Raw genomic sequence first — 14,154 nt, forward strand, 5'->3', positions numbered from 1 at the left:
ACGTGTTGAAAGTTTTTATGATAAAAGAGACGCTCGTGTTCAGAAGACACTGCGTTAACACTTAACTCGGACTACACGTGAGACGAAGCGAGTATGTAGCAAACAGGAGCGTCTCTTTAATTAAAACACTTACTACGTGTCTGCAGTAGGCATGACGTTTCTTGACAGGATTGCCTACACAAACTTTAAAAGAACAGTTCAACCAAAAATGTTAATCCTGTCTTTATTTACCCACCCTCAAGTTGTTCTAAATCTGAATAAATTTCTTTGTTTTGATGAACAAGAAAGGTATTTGGAAGAATACTGGTTACCAAACAGTTATTAGCAACTAATGACTACCACAGTAGAAAAAAAATGCTTTAAAAGTTTCTTTGTTCCGTTGAACACCAAAGAAGATATTTTGAGGAATGTAGAAAGCAAAAAGTTCTGTGGCACTTTCACCACCTTTGTCATTGTTCCTACTATGGTAGTCAATGGTGGCCAAGAACTGTTTGGTGAAGTATTCTTAAATTCTTATATATCTTTCAGTTCAGCAGAACAAAGAAATGTATACAGATTTGGAACAAGTCAAGGGTAAGTAAATGATGACATAATTTTTATTTTAGGGGGAACGGTCCCTTTAACTATGCAGACCGACCTAGGAAATATAACCATACAGGGTTGCAACACTCCAAAAGCTCATGTTGCCGTTTCATCGGATGCGCGCACCTGACCCCCCGTTAACTTCCGGTTTGTGTTTGGGTAGTGTCTAATAATATAACTATTTATATTTTATTTAACCAATGTTAATATAAATTTGTATTATTTTTTTACTGCATACAATTTGTATTAAATAAATGATTTGTTGACTTTCATTTGTTGTTCATTTTATGAAAGAAACAATTTGCTGACTGGGTCCTGCGGTTCCGTCGCATTTAAAAAAAACATATGGTACATTGACATCTAGCAGTTAAAAGTCCTAGTGAAATAAATAAAAAAGCATGAAATATTGCAGCGTTTCTTGTAAATGGTTTATCAACATGGGTCATTCTCCTTTGCCCTCAAAATCTTTAGTTAAAATCTGAAATTGCACTTCCTTCCTGTAATGACTATCCATCTTAAATTACATATGTTAGACCGCTTGGGCGGAGCATCCGATAACTCCTCCCTTTCAGCTGTCAGTCTGCTGCCAGTTCAGTTGCAAAATGCAACGGCTGCTTTTATAAATCAAATCGCAGAGAAAGATGAAAGCCACGCTCATTATATTTCTAATTAGAAATTCCATTTCACTCGGAAATGCGTCAAAATATGAAAGTAAAACATCCCCAACTTCTGGTTCAAAGGGACTTTAAGCTTGGTATCGGAGTCTAAATTCAAGATGTTGGAGAGACTAGTTTAACTAGTTTAACGGCTAGTTTAACGGTTTCTTTTGATTGTTATCAGAAATAATTTACAGGCACTAATAATCTAATCATGTCTTCAATTATTCTCTTTTGAAAACACTTACATTTACTTAATTGATATTGAGCAGGACATAATATGGTCAAGACATCAAAAGTTGATGTGTAACACTTTAATAGCAAGACATTCGATGAGCAATTTGTGAACAAGTGATTTCCCAAAAAAGAATCACATGCTTTACTAACTTCAAAACAGGCCCAAAATGATCTACAGGCTGAAGAATGACTGGACATCCTTTGGTACTGCATACTGGATCTCTTATTAGCCCATCAGATGTCGATGCTGTGCATTGTGAAGGCTCAGTTACACTAAACAATTTAAGTCCCATTTTTGGCCCGATTTACAGTTTTGATGAGCCAATATAGAGCAACATATAAGGCCTTGTTCCTGCAAATCGGAGTTGACAGACTTCACAGAAAAAGTATGTACGATTATGATGATGAGTACATATTCATATTTAACATATTTGGCATTTCAACCAAATCTTGCTTAAAGGCTGAGTAGATAATTTGGAAAATGCTAACGTTTGCCTGCTAGCAGTGCAATCATACGATCCCTCCCTCTCGCGAATCACCATCCAAAGCCACGACTCCTCCAAAACAAATGAGCGTTCTCACAGACCAGAAGCTGTTGGATCGGTTCGAGCAGGAATTCAAAATACGTGCTCACTGCTTCACGTGAACCTATGGGCATCACACATCATGTCAAAGTACATGCCTGCAGCAGACGTGTTGAAAGTGTTTATGATAAAAGAGACGCTCGTGTTCAGAAGACACTGCGTTAACACTTAACTCGGACTACACGTGAGACGAAGCGAGTATGTAGAAAACGTGACCGTCTCTTTAATTAAAACACTTACTACGTGTCTGCAGTTGGCATGACGTTTCTTGACAGGATTGCCTACACAAACTTTAAAAGAACAGTTCAACCAAAAATGTTAATCCTGTCTTTATTTACTCACCCTCAAGTTGTTCTAAATCTGAATAAATTTCTTTGTTTTGATGAACAAGAAAGGTATTTGGAAGAATACTGGTTACCAAACAGTTATTAGCAACTAACAACTACCACAGTAGAAAAAAAAAATCTTTAAAAGTTTCTTTGTTCCGTTGAACACCAAAGAAGATATTTTGAGGAATGTAGAAAGCAAAAAGTTCTGGGGCACTTTCACCACCTTTGTCATTGTTCCTACTATGGTAGTCAATGGTGGCCAAGAACTGTTTGGTGAAGTATTCTTAAATTCTTATATATCTTTCTGTTCAGCAGAACAAAGAAATGTATACAGATTTGGAACAAGTCAAGGGTAAGTAAATGATGACATCATTTTTATTTTAGGGGGACGGTCCCTTTAACTATGCAGACCGACCTAGGAAAATTAACCATACAGGGTTGCAACACTCCAAAAGCTCATGTTGCCGTTTCATCGGATGCACGCACCTGACCCCCCGTTAACTTCCGGTTTGGGTTTGGGTAGTGTCTAATAATATAACTATTTATATTTTATTTAACCAATGTTAATATAAATTTGTATTATTTTTTTACTGTATACAATTTGTATTAAATAAATGATTTGTTGACTTTCATTTGTTGTTCATTTTATGAAAGAAACAATTTGCTGACTGGGTCCTGTGGTGCCGTCGCATTTAAAAAAAACATATGGTACATTGACATCTAGCAGTTAAAAGTCCTAGTGAGATAAATAAAAAAGCATGAAATATTGCAGCGTTTCTTGTAAATGGTTTATCAACATGGGTCATTCTCCTTTGCCCTCAAAATCTTTAGTTAAAATCTGAAATTGCACTTCCTTCCTGTAATGACTATCCATCTTAAATTACATATGTTAGACCGCTTGGGCGGAGCATCCGATAACTCCTCCCTTTCAGCTGTCAGTCTGCTGCCAGTTCAGTTGCAAAATGCAACGGCTGCTTTTATAAATCAAATCGCAGAGAAAGATGAAAGCCACGCTCATTATATTTCTAATTAGAAATTCCATTTCACTCGGAAATGCGTCAAAATACGGAAGTAAAAACGACCTCAACTTCTGGTTCACAGGGACTTTAAGCTTGGTATCGGAGTCTAAATTCAAGATGTTGGAGAGACTAGTTTAACTAGTTTAACGGCTAGTTTAACGGTTTCTTTTGATTGTTATCAGAAATAATTTACAGGCACTAATAATCTAATCATGTCTTCAATTATTCTCTTTTGAAAACACTTACATTTACTTAATTGATATTGAGCAGGACATAATATGGTCAAGACATCAAAAGTTGATGTGTAACACTTTAATAGCAAGACATTCGATGAGCAATTTGTGAACAAGTGATTTCCCAAAAAAGAATCAAATGCTTTACTAACTTCAAAACAGGCCCAAAATGATCTACAGGCTGAAGAATGACTGGACATCCTTTGCAACTGCATACTGGATCTCTTATTAGCCCATCAGATGTCGATGTTGTGCATTGTGAAGGCTGAATTACACTAAACAATTTAAGTCCCATTTTTGGCCCGATTTACAGTTTTGATGAGCCAATATAGAGCAACATATAAGGCCTTGTTCCTGCAAATCGGAGTTGACAGACTTCACAGAAAAAGTATGTACGATTATGATGATGAGTACATATTCATATTTAACATATTTGGCATTTCAACAAAATCTTGCTTAAAGGCTGAGTAGATAATTTGAAAAATGCTATTGTTTGCCTGCTAGCAGTGCAATCATACGATCCCTCCCTCTCGCGAATCACCATCCAAAGCCACGACTCCTCCAAAACAAATGAGCGTTCTCACAGACCAGAAGCTGTTGGATCGGTTCAAGCAGGAATTCAAAATACATGCTTAGCGCTTCACGTGAACCTATGGGCATCACACATCATGTCAAAGTACATGCCTGCAGCAGACGTGTTGAAAGTGTTTATGATAAAAGAGACGCTCGCGTTCAGAAGACATAGCGTTAAAACTTAACTCGGACTACACGTGAGACGAAGCGAGTATGTAGCAAACAGGAGCGTCTCTTTAATTAAAAGCATTTTCGACGCGTTTTCACAAGCAGGTTCACATTTTGTAATGAACAACGTTTTAATTGGGAAATAATTTAAAGTTAAAAGTAATTCTGGTATGAAAGTGAAAAGGTGAAAATGGCATGGAAGGGCTAATTTAGTAAGAAACTTGTTTTCGGTTTATGTTTATTTTAATGGTTATATAGCGTTTTAACTTTGCATGCTGTCAGTATTTTTTTCTCATTTACAAATATGAATTATTAGACTTCTATTAAGAAGGCATTCCCCTAAAGCCGCAGAGCCTATATATGCATATATCAAAATAAAAAATAAATGGCCTGATAATACATTTGTATTATTTTACTGTATACATTTTTTATTACATAAACAATTTGTTGAATGGGTCCTGCGGTTCAGTCGCATTTAAAAAAAACATATGGTACATTGACATCTAGCGGTTAAAGTCCTAGTGAAATTCTAAATTAAAAACATTTTCATGAAATATTGCAGCGTTTCTTGTAAATAGTTTATCAATGTGGGTCATTCTCCTTTTAAAATATGTCTGCCCTCAAAATCTTTAACTAAAATGTGTAAATGCACCTCCTTCCTGTAATGACTATCCATCTGATAACTCCTCCCCTTCAACTGTCAGCCAGTTCATTTGCAAAATGCAACGGCTGTTTTTATAAATCAAATTGCAGAGAAAGATGAAAGCAATTCCATTTCACTCGGAAATGCGTCAAAATACGGAAGTAAAAACGACCTCAACTTCTGGTTCACAGGGACTTTAAGCTGGTATCGGAGTCTAAATTCAAAATGTTGGAGAGACTAGTTTAGCTAGTTTAACGGCTAGTTTAACGGTTTCTTTGGATTGTTATCAGAAATAATCTACAGGCACTAATAATCTACTCATGTCTTCAATTATTCAGTTTTGAAAACACTTACATTTATACTTAATTGATATTGAGCAGGACATAATATGGTCAAGACATCAAAAGTTGATGTGTAATACTTTAATAATAATACAGTCTATGAGCAATTTGTGAACAAGTGATTTCCCAAAAAAGAATCACATGCTTTACTAACTTCAAAACAGGCCCAAAATGATCTACAGGCTGAAGAATGACTAGACATCCTTTGGAACTGCATACTGGATCTCTTATTAGCCCATCAGATGTCCATGCTGTGCATTGTTAAGGCTGAGTTACAGTACACAATTTGAGTCCCATTTTTGGCCCGATTTGCAGTTTTGATGAGCCCATATAGAGAAACATATGATGTTGAGTGCATACTCATATATAACATATTTGGCATTTCAACCAATCTTAGAGAAAATCTTGCTTAAAGCAGAGTAGAGTAGTTCATTTTGAAAATGCTAACGTTTGCCTGCTAGCCGTGCAATTATATGATCCCTCCCTCTCTCGAATCACCATCGAAAGCCACGACTCCTCCAAAACAAATGAGACATGAACATGAACTTGCCTTGTTTATTGTTTTATACTGTTGTATGAGGTCTAGTTATGATGTTTGCGTGATTTTTACAATTCAAAAACATCAAAAACAAGAAGTAATGTTCTACACTGGTTTTGAGGCCAGTTCTACAAACGATCAGTTTTAATGGGCGTTCCGCACTGAAGACTTTAAAAGAAAAATGCCCACTGCTTTGATTGGATAGCAGTTTGCGTAGTTGGAGCTTTCTGTGAATTTGGTTAGAGATGTAACGTTAGGTTACACATAAGCACCATTCACAGCTTTCGCAGGGCATTAGTATTATCTGGAGACTTCCTGTGATTTATAAATTACCTCCTCCCATCAGTATTTCATATGACGCATACAGAAGATTTACTCAAATTTACTGACTTATTTCCCGGATGTGATGACAAGGCTTTGCGTATAGTTTGTGTAGCCTATACTTGCATTGTGTTAAATGATTTATGACTGTAACTGTCAGCATTTGAGACCAGTGATCCCGAACCAGACTAAAGATCACGCGACCGCGGGTCTCAAATGTTACAAGAGTTTCCATGATAAATAAACAAACGGAGAGACTCCCGGTAACTTATGGATATGACCCAGCACCCAAAATAATGCCAAAACACTTCAAAACAGCCTCCATTATTCGCAAACGGTGGATAAAACCTTGAAAAATTATATTGGAGCCCACCAAATCACAGATATGGTGATTCACACTGGCTTAAGATCACAGACAACCTCTGCAATTAATACAAATGACTAGAAGTTCCCATGTAATACTAATCTCGAGTGAATAGTGCTCAGGGCACATCAAGCGATCTTTAACAATGAATAGTACAAAAATATTTTACTCACATAAGATTGCTGCGCCATTCCTATCGGATCTATTGAAAGTACAGCACTGCTTTTTTATTTTAAACTCTCCACAAATCCAGTATCTCTGCCTTGTTGACAAAGGAATCCTCGGAGAAATGAAACGAACAAACGCTCCATGTATTTCCCACATGAGCTGGAACATCTTTAAAAATAAACTTTAACCACGCATTCCTAATATCGGAATCCGAAGGAAGGTTATGCACTGACTGTGTTCTTCCACAACCAGGGATGGCACAATATTAAGATATCTTTAACGGCATGTTTGTTAGTTGCTTGCTCGCTCTACCTGGTTCTACCTAGTACTGTCATGCGCAAACCCGTGTGCAGGGCTAGAGAAGTAGTCGTTGATATTTTTTCTGTGGAGGCGGTGTTCAAACTATCAATGTCGTCATAGATAGGTGCATTTCAGAACCTGGCGTTCGCTGGGCCTGGTGTCAATAACAGATGTAATCTCAGTAATAAGGAAGTTTTCAGTTCTGACATGTACATGATGTTCGCTTGAATACGATTCCATCTTATATAACAAAAGCTCAGGTTAAAATTGTGATTTTAATTTATGCCTCCTTTAACACCTAACTCTGATTAAACGTGAGACTAAGCGAATATGTAGCAAACGTTAGCTTCTCTTTTATTAAAAACACTTTCGCCAGGTCCACAGTAGATATTTATTTTGACATTTCTTGACAGGATTGCCTACACAGCCTTTAAAGGAACAGTTCACCCAATAAATGTAATCCGGCATTCATTTACTCACCCTCAAGTTGTTTCAAATCTGTATACATTTCTTTGTTTTGATGAACAAGAAGATATTTTAAAAAATGTAAGAAAGCAAAAAGTTCTGTGGCACTTTTGACCACCTTGGTCATTGCTCCTACTATGGTAGTCAACCGTGGCCAAGAACGTTTTGGTTAAGTATTCTTAAATTCTTATATATCTTTCTGTTCAGCAAAACAAAGAAATGTATGCATAGTTGGAACAAGTCAAGGGTAAGTAAATGGTGACATAATATTTATTTTTTTGGTGAATGGTCCCTAAAAATAGATTATTATAATAAAGATATTGCAGCGTTTCTTGTAAATAGTTTATCAATATGGGTCACTCCTTTTAAAATTTGTCTGCCCTCAAAATCTTTAGTTAAAATCAGAAAATGTGCCTCCTTCCTGTAATGACTATACATCTTAAATTACATATGTTAGACGGCTTGGGCGGAGTATCCGATAACTCCTCCCCTTCACCTTGCTGCCAGTTCAGTTGCAAACTGCAACGGCTGTTTTTATAAATCCAATTGCAGAGGAAGACGAAATTCACGCTCATTATTATTTTTCTAATTCCATTTTACTCTGAAATGCGTCAAAAACGACCGCAACTTCTGGTTCACGGGGGCTTTAAGCTTGGTATCGGAGTCTAAATTCAAAATGTTGGAGAGACTAGTTTAACTAGTTTAAATGTGTATGTGTACCGGAAGTTCAGCAGGGGTCACAAAAGTGAGCTTGTCATGTTTGTTTATGTTGATAAAATGAAACCATCTAGTCAGACCAAATAACTGATAAAACACAGAGCAACAGCAACATTTTCAACAGCCCTCATGCCTACATGTTGAAAAATCCGTCACATGCCTCCTAACTATGGTAAACCATTTATTTCCATGCAAGTTTGTGTGATGACAGTCAGTTAGCATGTCATCCCCAGTGTTTTATTTTGTAGCTGTTTACAATGTTCACAACTGTGTGATGGCTAGCCCTATAATACAGTATATCAGTTCAGATCAAAGTTGAGAAATTCAGCCTTTATTTGCTATTACAAAATACACACAAATATAAAACTAGACCATTTGTGCAAAATTTCCAAGCATGCACTCATATCTCAATAAATCATATCTGTGAAGTACTTCCGTTCATATTTGTTCTTTAAGAGGCATGTTTCTTTCGTTTCTTTCTTTCTCCATTAACATAAAGTAGCATCCATTACTGGACAGAAACCTGTCAATGCAATCAATATGCACCTTGAATACATCAAGCCCAAAATGTCTCCTCAGCCTGGTCCACCATTATCTGTGCCATTTCACTGCCCCAGAATCTCATCTCGTTTCACCCAACAGCTGCTGTACACATCCTTGCAATAAGCCAACAGCCCCTCTCCACTTCACAGAAACAGAATCACAATACCTGTCTTATCACTACAGCCCTCCCAAGGGAAAAGCACAGCCTCGCTGGCATGATACCCAGCCATTGTTATTTTAAACCTGTCAATAACGTCATATTGACTCTTCTTTGATTTGATATTGGGGAAGACTGAACTCTAGGATGTTGTGAGCTCCCAGGGTGTTAGTTAACTCAGATTAAGATTCAGCTGTCAGGTGAATAGTGCATTCGAAGTGAGAGAGGTCTTGGAGGGATTTCCGTGGTAACTGTAAAAGCCTACAATTGTAGTTAGATCGAAATATCCGTGGTTACAGTAACCGTGGAGATGAGGAAAGGGAGGACTCGGCTTCCTGTGGAAACTCGTGGCAGTTTAGAACAGGATGCCGAAGTGGTACACTTTCTCTGTTAACAGCAATACATTTCCTCCTAACATCCTAACGTTTCCAGCTTTTGTTAAATAACACTTATTTTTGTTTTCAGAATCCTGCTCTCAAACTGCTCCTTTACTATCCCTTTGGCTCAGCTTCTGCTGTGTAGAAACTTAAAGCAGAAAAATCTTGACCTGGTTTGTGTGTAAAACATAGGCCTGAATGTCTAAGTGACTGTGTGGTCCCATGTGCTTACGGTTCCTACATCTGACCCTGTTCACCCAAAGTCTGTCTGAGGTCTAATGTAAATTAGCGTGGCCTTTATCAATAGCAGGCCAGTCTCACCGGTGGGGAGCTAGGAGAGTGAGGAGCAATGTAATCTCTTTCACACACCAGCCTATGATCTTGTTAAAGACTAATTGATGTTCTGTGTTAATGAGCTTTACCATAATTAGTCACATTTAAGTGAACAGGGGATACTGGATGGGGAGTTGGATGCAGTTTGGGGTATACTGGACTTATCAGAACTAAATAGAGTTAATAAAGAGAGGGAGAAACAAGGCAACACATGCTGATGAGATACTGAATGAAAAAGAGGAGAGGGTAAGAGAGTGCAAAAAAGAGATGTTAAAAAGCAGGAATGCTCTAGAGCCTCAAAGCCTCAGGGAAGAAAAGATAGAGAGGATAGAGAGTAAAGGTAAAAGAGAAGATAAAGAATCGATGCACTGAAAACAGGAGGAAAAGGTAAGGGGGAAATGCAAACGTTGATTCAAGCTACTCTCATCTCTCAGCCTGCGCCCTCCAACCACGTTCTTCTCTTCCTCCTCTTGCTCACTCCTTCTCTTTATGCCAAGCTTTTCAGCTTAAGCTATTCCTTTTCCCACCATGTTTCCCTGCGTGTCCTTTTCTATCGACACCTTTCCAGCTACATCCTCGATGCTGTGCATTATTCTTTAACGCCTTCTTTCATTCCATACCCTTTCGTCTTTTCACTCCCCCTCCTTTACAGTAAAAGCCTGGGAAGCATCTGTACAGACCGCTGGAGTGAAGCTGACACTGAAGGCAACACATTAACATCACTGTGCGCATTACAGCACTGCAGTGTGTATGTATGTGAGTGCATGCAGTACATGATGATTCAAGTGACAAACACACTATTTGTCTATTTCAACAGCTTAAGATACATCTCACAACCTACTTTTAGTGCAGGATAATAGGACAGTTTAACAAATGGCAGCGAGGTCAAATTGCAAAACATGCTGTAACTTAAATGAACTGAAATGTTTTCTTTGTATAATGCATACAGTTTAACACTGATCTCAGGCCTGTTTGATAGACATAAGACCTTGTAGTCCCTCTCCAGTACTCAAGGTTCCATCATTATAAGCTTTAATAAGTTTAGCACAAGGAGGGAATAAAACTTATTATGGAACATAAAGCAGAAGCCCCATATAAACGATTTTGCTTCATTTAAACGCCAACGGTTTGATTCATATCGCACGAGGAAAACGGCGGGCCTATCGCAGGCTCATATGAAATTAACATAATGAGGGCTGTTCATAAATCTTACAGATTTCTTACTCAACTATTAAAAAGCAAATCACCAGACTTTGAAAAATCACTGTAATAGACAGCGCACATCTAGAATAAATTCTCCATTCTCCCGTTGAACAAATAAAAATAACACTGTCAAATTGATAATTCCAAGCTAATGTTGAAATAAGCTTGCACGGTGCCGAAATGCCAAGAGTATCAGCACTCTCTCACACAGACACACATAGACAACTCTGCTCAGTAATATTTATAAATCCGCAGTTTGCATACACAACTGGAACCGAGTGGTCTGACAGCGCGCAACAGCGACATGATCATTAACTGTACCGTGCACGGAGCATTTTAAACACATTTTAATATTAAGTTGCTTTGCGGTTGTTGTTTTTATGAAAAGCACTAATTATGCCCGCAGACTGCGCGTGTCTCCGTGTCGTTTCCAGGCGCTGCCTGGTCGTTTCTGCATGTTGCTGTAACCTGTCCGCGCATCTGTGCGGTAAGAGTGTAAGAAAAGTCGAAGTATGCTATGTACTGCGTGAGTGCATGTTTCACTGAGGAACAAGTGGGTTTATAAGCACTGGCATATGTGCGCGCGTGCAGCAATGACAGAAGGGTCAAACCCCGCGCGCGCCGACCGTATCCATCTCTCAATCGCGTGCCATCCATCTTTTCCACATACAGCGCATCAAAGTACCCTCACCCGGAACCGCCGGTGCCCTGTGAGTGGCATGTCCTCGCTCCACGCATTTTCCTTCAGTCAAGTCCATGCAGAAGCACAGCTGTATTCAATAAACTGTTACTTACTGTGTTTTTCACTCGCCTGTCCCCCCTCGGCCCTCCATTCTCTTCACATCATTCCCCTCGAGGTATCCTTTTTGCGGTTTCTCCGGGGAAAATACACCTAGAAATATATTATATTCTACATGTATTCAATTTTCGCGAGCTCTCTCTACCTATCTCCCTCTCCCTCCTCTCTCTCCCTCTCTCCCTCTTTCTCCGCTCTTTTGTTAAAATTCAGTATATGCGCCTCGTCACCTAGCAACCGTCAACCTCCCTCACTCTCGCGCACGCGCCTCCCGCCTCTCTCTCTCCCTCACTCTCCCTCACTAGCGACACGTGTTGAATGCTAAACTTAGCGGTGTGGAATAATATTAATAACTGGGTGGCTTGAGGTCTCTTCCTCCGCCTGTCTCTACCTCCCTCCCCACAAAGCACGCATACACACCTCCTCTCCCTCGCATATAATCATGCAATATACATATTTACAATAGCCACTCGGTCCTCTGTTGCATGCCCCTCGCAGCCCCCTCCGCGTCTCATCATCCCGGACTGCGAATCAATGGTGCCGTATCGCCGCTTGTGAGTAAAACGCTGTGCGTCCCTTACAATGACCGTCCGTCGACATGCGAGCGCTACTAGACACGCGTGTCTCCATACGGCGTGATCATGCGAAATACGCACTGGTCGTGTGCGCGCGCGCGTTTATTGGCGAGTTACCGTTACTTACGCCAAGGAAATGATCCGTGTATTGAACCGACTGGTGACTACGCTGGGGTATCGATAAAGAATCGATGCCTATTTTCTAAGAAATAAGTGATGATGGTAATCAAAATAATCAGTACATTTGACAAGTATTTTTTCTGTTTTATCTGTAAACACGGTCACATAGCTCAATAACTCGTGATTAATACTGACACTCGACGTGTTTTATTTAGTGGGCTCGAATGATTCATAGTCAATGTTTTTTAGAAGGTCTACAAACATTACAGAGCGTGACGCAGCGCTATTGATGAAATGCTGTTCAGCCTTTTTAAGCATATGGTACTGGACCGTTTTCTCCTGTATTCAGATGAAGACGCATTCTCTCTGCAAGAGCTCAAACTGGATGCGAATCAAACCATCTTGGCGTACAAGATCTTCTGTCGACCAACTGTAAAACTCCATCATCACATCCCCGAGTAGCTGGTTATTTTCATTCATAAATGTTTCATTATAAACGATTGCAGACCCTTAATAGAACTCGTCATCACAATGATTTTGCAAGACAGCAGATGGACCTTCGTAGATGTTCGGTTACAGTACAGCTGACAGTACTGTACATAAAGTTAATCTGTCATGTAAAACGGTTTGCCTCCAAGCCAAATGTGAAGTGAACGCGAATTAAAGAGTTTAATTTAGTGGAATTTATGTTCGCGCCCTTTGCTCTCTCTTTGTATATGTGTACTGTTATTTGAGTTATAGCTCACAGCACAACGGCTGAGTAAACATTGATAACGTAAATCCTATCAAATCAAATTGGGAAACGCAAAGGCTTCCCTCTTTCCCTCTCTCGATTCCCTCTATGTGTTGGTGTTTCTTTCCTCGTGTACTTACAAACTTTGATTGGAGTTGATAAAGAAATATCCCTTCAATCAAATTAATAGTAGGTGGCGGAATTAAGCCGCCGGAAACGTTTGGATTTTCGCCAGAGGTGTATAGAAGGCTTATAGGAAACACACTGAAGGTTAATTCAGGCCTTGAGACAATAATACCGACTATGACACTGCATCTGGCATTAGTGTCGGATAAAACAACTAGACGCGAGGGAAAAGCAGAGAAGACGCTAATAGAGGAACTAAAGAGAAAAACAGCCTGGGGAAGATGGAGAAAGTGAGAGAGCCCTATTCAGTGCCAAACAGACTTTCCTTTCGCACTCGGAGACCTCGACGACGATTGAATTTTTTTCTAGGTCCGAGCTGTAATAGAAAATAACCAAGTACTTTTGCGCTGTCACCGACCTTCTGAGAAGAATAGGGCTAATCCTTTACGGTGCCCTCGCAGAGAGGCTCTGTTCAAATCCGATACATTTCATTTCTTGAAAACATTTTCTTCCTCTTCAAGATTTTTCTTTCGCTGTGTGACTGAATACTGGCTTTTCCGGAGCCCGTTTAAAACGTGGAATCACCAAAATGAAACAAATTGCAGCCGCACATGCGTTTTCATAAGCAGTTAGAAGGAACGGCGTTAAAATCGTTAGCTGTGTAATGTAATGAGCAAACCCAGCCTTTTTTACATTTATGAATTTCTAAAGAATTACAAATAATTCATTTTTTAAGCTCAGCGTGCTTGTTTCGGTTCTGTAATGTTGCGTTCAGGGATACAGTCTTGATAGAATGCATGGGCCTACACTCCCTGATATAGGCTCATTTCTATGATTACTTATAATTCCGTTTTATAATCTTTTTCTCTCACTGAACAGCTTCATATACCATACACTGTAAAAAAAATCCCGTAAAAAACGGATAAAGTACTGGCAGAAAATTACCAGTACAT

General features: G+C 39.1%; 1 protein-coding gene across 2 annotated transcripts in view; it reads right to left on the reverse strand.

The window, feature by feature from the left end:
* The window catches only part of LOC130433452 (glutamate receptor ionotropic, NMDA 2D), a 93,665-nt gene that overhangs the window by 56,481 nt on the left and 23,030 nt on the right, over window positions 1-14,154 (reverse strand). Inside the window, exon 1 of one of the 2 annotated variants that reach the window (XM_056763332.1) lies at window positions 11,647-11,803. The exons of the other annotated variant lie outside the window; for it this stretch is intronic. The gene's annotated coding sequence lies outside the window, so the exon portion shown is untranslated. Of the gene's footprint in view, window positions 1-11,646; window positions 11,804-14,154 lie in introns of those variants that run through there. 2 annotated transcript variants of the gene reach the window in all.

Source organism: Triplophysa dalaica, chromosome 12 (assembly GCF_015846415.1).
Source record: "Triplophysa dalaica isolate WHDGS20190420 chromosome 12, ASM1584641v1, whole genome shotgun sequence".
Taxonomy (NCBI): Eukaryota; Metazoa; Chordata; class Actinopteri; order Cypriniformes; family Nemacheilidae; genus Triplophysa; species Triplophysa dalaica.